Raw genomic sequence first — 6,000 nt, forward strand, 5'->3', positions numbered from 1 at the left:
CCAATGGAGGGTACATTACCTGTAAAATAAATAGGCGTTTGCACCAAGATCCTGACTATGGAGTGTGGAACACAGATGAGACATGGATAAGCTATTCTCCAAGACCACGTACCCTACCTCATGACCTCCCCCATGTACCCTGAGAGCTATCTCAGGAGGCTTCTGGAAAAAAAGGGGGAAATTACTGTGAATAAGAGTCATCAGGAAGATTTCGTTGAATAGGTGAGATTTGAAAAGGGACTTGGTAATAAGTACAATATGGATAAATAGAAATTGTAGGGGCAGGATAGAACATTGTAGGGGGAGATGGTATTAGTACAAGGAAAAGTAAAGGAATGGCATGGCATGCGTTTGGGTTGGTATCTTACCTCTGCAACTTACTTAGTGTGTCTTTAAAAGTTATTTAACCTTTCTGAACCTCAGTTTCCTCATCTTTAAAATGGGGATATGATCAATAATTCATTTGTTCAATGACATATCATGTACTAAGCACAAGGGATTCACTTCTAAGTTTATAAGTGAGGCCCTTGACTTCAGTATGGTTTTAAGCTCAGAACAACATACAGACAAAGGAGTATAATATGATGATATGTATGGGGCAGGAGTGGGAAGAAGGAAGATGAAACTCTGCCTGGGGGCTTCAAGTGGAGATGGTCTTTGAGCTGAGGCTTTAAAGATCCATCCATCCTACATATATTTTATTAAGTACTGGCTATGTGCCAAGCCCTGTTCTAGGTACTGGAAATAGGGTAGTGAACAAATTAAAAAGTCAAAAATCCCTGTCTTCATAGATTTTATATTTATAGTTGATATTTTATATATATGCCTACTGAGGGAGACAGACAATAAATTAAGTAAAATATATAACATATAATATGTGAAATATGGATAAGAACTGAGGAAAAAAAATAAGCACGGAGGGGGACTATGAAAATTTCAGAGGGAGGGCTCACTGACGTTTTAGTAGATGGCCAAGGATGACCTTACTGAGAAGTTCTGCAACTTTTGAGTTGAGACCTGATAGAAATGAGAGTGCCAGCCCTGCTCATTGATGCTCTACGTTTAGAGCACCTACTGCTCACTAGGCCCTTTGCAAGAAGCTGGGAAAGGCCTTAAATGCCTTGCGAAGATTTTCTTTTCGTCGTCTTCTCTCTTTTAATCCAGTAGGCAATGGAAAGTTATTGAAGAATTTTAATCACAGCTATGGCATGCTTAGATTTGTGTCTTAGAAAATTCACTCAGAAGAATGAAATGGAGGGGGTGAAATTAAAATAGCCACACTGTCAGCTGGGGCCTTCCTACTCGTGGAATATCTGGTTAACTTGAATGAAAATTCAGTTCCGTGGCCTGTGACAATCTCCATGATCCCTGTGAGTTCTTGCAGTTTGCTCCTGGTCTGTGTCTGTCCTTCTCTGTAGTCCTTCACCTCTAGAGGTATCTGTCTCTTTTTTAGCAGTAACACTTTGACTATAGAACCTAGCTTCTCCATCAGTTTCTAGAAAAACTTCCATTCACATTGAGGCGTGTGTGTGTGTGTGTGTGTGTGTATGTGTGTGTGTGTGTTTAAATACTTTACTGAAGTCAGTAAAGGAGTCACCAGGGGATAGGGCTTCAACTGAAAGGATGTGAGGCCTGGGAGCAACTCAGCCAGTACCAAGTGCATCCAAGATAATTGCACTAGTGTTCACACTTTCAGCATCTTTCATGTGCCTTTGGGAATATTTTGAAGGCAGAAATTTTGAAAGCGACTTTTAATGCTTATTAAAACCTCTTCCTGCCCCCAAGTCATGGGCCTAGCAGAGAGCTCACATCTCCTGTTTTCATCCCACCTCTTATCTTTCCTCTCTCCTCTTCTCCCTCCTTCTGTGGAGCAGCCAACAAAACCATCCACTTGCCTCTTGCAGATAATCCACCAAAATCTGCACCCCTCAGGTGTCAGTTTCTACCCCCAAGCAGTTATCAAAGAATTTTTCCAACAAAGCTCTCCCTTTCTAAGAGGATTTTGTGACTAAATCCTCTCTTTCCCATCATATATTTCCTTGAGAAAAAATATTCGCAGCCTCTTGTATATTTTGCTACATGACTTCTGAGGATCATGTAGCAGGGGCTGGGGTTGGGGAGGTGAGTTAGGATCAGAAGGTAAAACATAGTAAAGCTGTATTTTACTTAAGAGGATTGGACCACCTCCAACTCACAGACTAGTCCCAGTCTCCTAAAGGGTTGCTGGAAATGTTCTCTAAAGCTCCACTGGTGATAATGCCTATGGATTTCTGGGTCTAGTTAGGTAACAGCATCCTACCCTACCCCACCTGACTCTGCATGTGTTGGTTCACTGGGGTTCCAGAGTTACCCAGAGAGCAGGCAGCTTTGATCACACTCGAACTCTGGACACTCACTGATCGGCCGTCTGACTACTTTAATACCAGGGTCTAGGCCAGTCAAGGAGGGAGGGTCAAGCTATGGTGTCTACCAAGCTCGTTTGCTTATGGAATCAGGAGAGTGTGACTCTGTGACCCCTCTCCTGTTTCTGGATCTTAACTTCTGGAGGACAGTAATAGAGTTCTCCTCACAGGCACATTCTACCAAAAAATGCTCATTCTACCAAAAACCACCCAACTGCACAAGAGCCAGAACAGAGAGAGGCATTTCTCTTCTCGGCCCCCACCACTAAGTAGTGCTGTAGGTTTTAAATCTGTCTGCGGTGGCCACTGGATTCCAGGGGCAAATATGCGAGATATTACTGATCTTTTGTTTAGGGCCTGGATTCCCAATTCCCCAAAGGGAGGAAGCCACTTACCCTATAGTCAGGGGGATTTGGGAGTTAGGAATCTGAACTCAGGTGGCTGAGATCTGCATGGCTAGGCTGTTGTCTTTGTCACGGAATAATTGCCCCGAGGAACTCAGGGGAGGTTTTGGAAGCATTAACTCTTTCTCCAAATTGTTTTTTGTTGTTATTGTCATATTAAGAGATGCAATCACCAGCCACGCTGAACCAGACTGAGCTCCATCTCAAGAGCAATGCCTGGGCAGATGAATCAAGAGATGACCTAAAGTCGCCCTTTGCTTCATTTTAATACTAAAATCTCTGCCCCAGGAGAAGCCTAAGCCTTATTACCATAACATGCAATATATGTGGAAGCATGTTTTCCAGCTGAGCCCATGCAAGCAAATACCTACCTCTCGAAATAAAAGGCTCCTGCTTTCCTTTGCTCCAGGAGCCATAGCTTTGGGAAATAATTCCCTGTGGTCTCCTTATTTGCTGCAAATAAATTTTACTTTGTGTGACAACTACTTCTGGTGAAGGCTCTGATTTCAACTCACCAAGAAGCGAACCCACTTTGGTTCAGTAACACCTTCAGTTCTAACTCTGGACAGTTCCCTGAATAATAAGTCTTCTCTCTTCCTCCCCTTGAATTAACGTCCTTAAGAGCAAGAAGGGGGGAGGATAACTCAAATTTTCACAGAAGTTCTGAGCTTCTACTGTAGTGCTTTGCTTTACATTCCTCCTACAGCAACTTGCTCTAACAAACCTAGTTTTTCCAAACTGCTTTCCAACAGCAATGTGGAATGCTTTGTGGCAAAAGCCTCTTAGGTTTTAACACAAAGGCAAAGGTCATTTCTCCTTCCAGCTGTTACATTGTCAAAATCTGACTTACAAATCCAGGCAATTTACCACTTTGCCAAATATTGTTAAGCATTCAGCTACCCCATGTACCCTGAGGGATGCATTGGCAGTTTTGAAATCACATAAATTCTTAATTCTGGATCCTGGAAACTTAATTAGTTATTGTCCACATTCCCACTGCCACTCCTCTAATATTTCAGGGGAATGTAAAAATCTTCCTTTCTGCATTCCCTGAAAATGTTTATACTTCTTGTAGCATGTCGCATTCACTAGGGGTCCTAATATGCTCTCTCAAGTTCAGATCTATGAGGGACCCTGTCTCAGTAGAAGAAGCAAGCATAATAGGAATCTTTAATCAGTCCTGTAATGAGTTGCATTATTCCCCCAAAAAGATATGTTCAAGTCCTAACCCCAAGTACCTGTGAATATGACTTTATTTGGAAATAGGGTCTTTGCAGATGTAACTGATGATTTTGATATGAAATCATCCTGGGTTTAAGGTGAGCCATAATACCAATGACTGATGTCCTTATAAGAAAAGGAAGGGACACAGAAAGACAAATAGTCACACGGAAGAGAAGCCCGCGTGAAGACGGAGGCAGAGGTTGAAGTTACGGTGACACAAGCCAAGAAATGTCTGGGGCTGCTAGGAGCTGGAAGAAGTAACAAAGAATTCTTCCCTAGAGCCTGTAGAGGGAACATGGCGCTACTGACACCTTGATTTCAGTCTTTTAGCCTCCAGAACATGAGAGGATAAATTTCTGGGGAGTTTTTTTGTTTTTTAACTTAAATGACTTGTGAATACTGAGTGCTTTATGTATTTTTTCAGTTATTTTATTGAGGTCATAATGGTTTATAGCATTGTGTAATTTCAGGTGTACATTATTATATATCAGGTTCTGTATAGACTGCAGTGTGCTCACCACCAATATTCTAATTTTTATCCATCACCATACATATGTGCCCCTTTACCCCTTTCACCCACCCCCCCACCCCCTTCCCTTCTGGTAACCACTAATCTGTTCTCTTCATCCATGTGTTTGTTTATCTGCCACATATGAGTGAAATCATGTGGTGTTTGTCTTTCTCTGTCTGGCTAATTTCACTTAACATCATACCCTCAAGGTCCATCCACGTTGTTGCAAATGGGACAATTTTGTCTTTTTTATGGCTCAGTAGTATTCCATAGTATATATATACCATATCTTCTTTATCCATTCATCAGTTGATGGGAAATTTCTGTTGTTCTAAAATGAACATTGTGTGGTTCGTTGTTACAGCAGCCATAGGAAACATATGTCAGTCCAAATATTTTTATTTATTCCTTCAGCAAACATTTATTGAGTACTATCATGGGCCAGGCAGAGAAACAAGACAGGCAAAGTCTTTTCTGTTATAGAGCCTACATTCTGATAGTGATGGAGGTGGGAAAGATATAAAATAAACATATAAACAATAAATTAGCAAGATAACTGAGACTATTGGGACAGGGTGATGTGAGAGAGAATTGAGGTCTGTGAGGACTTCTTTAGATTAAATAGTCAGAGAAGGTCTCTGAGGAGACGACATAAGAGCAGAAACCTGGACAAAAAGAAAGAACTAGTGATGTGAAGATAGATCAATGGGAAGAGAGTTGCAGGCAGATGTTGCAGCTGGTGCAAAGGCCCTCAGAAAGGAATGACCTCCTTGTGTTTGAGGAACAGGTAGAGGGCCAGAGGCTCAAGAATGGTGCTCAAGGGGGAAATGGTACAAAAGGAAATGAACTCAGAAGATGGTAGGGGTGGGATCCTGTGCAGCCTTGCAAACTACTGTAAAGAGTTTGGGTTTTATTCTAGATGCAAGGGGAAGCATTTGGAAGGCTTTAAGAAGGAAAAGTGGTCTGATTTGGATTTTTAAATGATTCTACTGCTGCCCTGTTGGAGTTAATTGAAGGAGTGTGAAGGATTTGTATGGTGTCAATTTAGTTTAACGGGAATTATGTTTCCCAGAATTCCCTTCTCTGCATGGCTCAGGGTTAGCGAGCCTTCTGAGAAGCATTTTGTATGCTATTTGGAAGGCAGAAAGGAAGCAGTATTCTATTGTTTTTACACTTAAAGGTCGGAGCAGGGCACAAGGCACCATTGCAGTGCACCCACACCATTGTAATCTGCTGGTTCACCTTGCTGGTCTGGGGCAACATCCAGTCCACAGCTCCTTCAACTCCTGCCAGATTTTCTCCTTCCACTTCTCTAAATCCTGGGCTGGGAGCATATTTAGCTCCAAGACTAAGGGTCCCAGCTTCTCCTGTGTGGCCCATACCCTCATCAAAGTTGGAGCCTCAGAGGTGGTGAGAGATTGACAGTGATTCTAGTCCATCCTTGTAGGTTCAAGTTTAT

Source organism: Ceratotherium simum, chromosome 3 (genome assembly GCF_057802395.1).
Source record: "Ceratotherium simum simum isolate JZ-2026a chromosome 3, ASM5780239v1, whole genome shotgun sequence".
Taxonomy (NCBI): Eukaryota; Metazoa; Chordata; class Mammalia; order Perissodactyla; family Rhinocerotidae; genus Ceratotherium; species Ceratotherium simum.